The sequence below is a fragment of the Penaeus monodon genome, chromosome 21, assembly GCF_015228065.2.
Source record: "Penaeus monodon isolate SGIC_2016 chromosome 21, NSTDA_Pmon_1, whole genome shotgun sequence".
NCBI classification, from domain to species: Eukaryota; Metazoa; Arthropoda; class Malacostraca; order Decapoda; family Penaeidae; genus Penaeus; species Penaeus monodon.
This window is the reverse complement of record NC_051406.1, coordinates 17,731,150-17,731,484: the sequence shown is the minus strand read 5'-3', so window position 1 is coordinate 17,731,484 and position 335 is coordinate 17,731,150.

The following is a 335-nucleotide window of genomic DNA, read 5'->3' as shown; positions in this document are numbered from 1 at the left end:
TTTACTTTTCTTTCTTTCTGTCTTTTCGTATTCGATCAAAAAAGTTTAATCATGCTAAGAGGGGCATAAAATGAAGCGAATAGAGTAGCAAAACTGCAGTTATTAATGTACGTGCCTCGTTTTAATCCCTTTAATCCGTAGGGTACGTCGTGGGGATCAAACCGACAGCCGATGTGTACATATTAACTTTAAGTGGATTAAACCTTGTTCACTAAAGCTCACGGGAAGACCGACAAGTTCTTTTTTGTTCTTGTAAGTCGTCGGAAGAGTGACATTCGGTGCCGGCCAGCTTGCTATCGCAGGTCGGGAAAACGGATCGCTCGCAACACGTATTC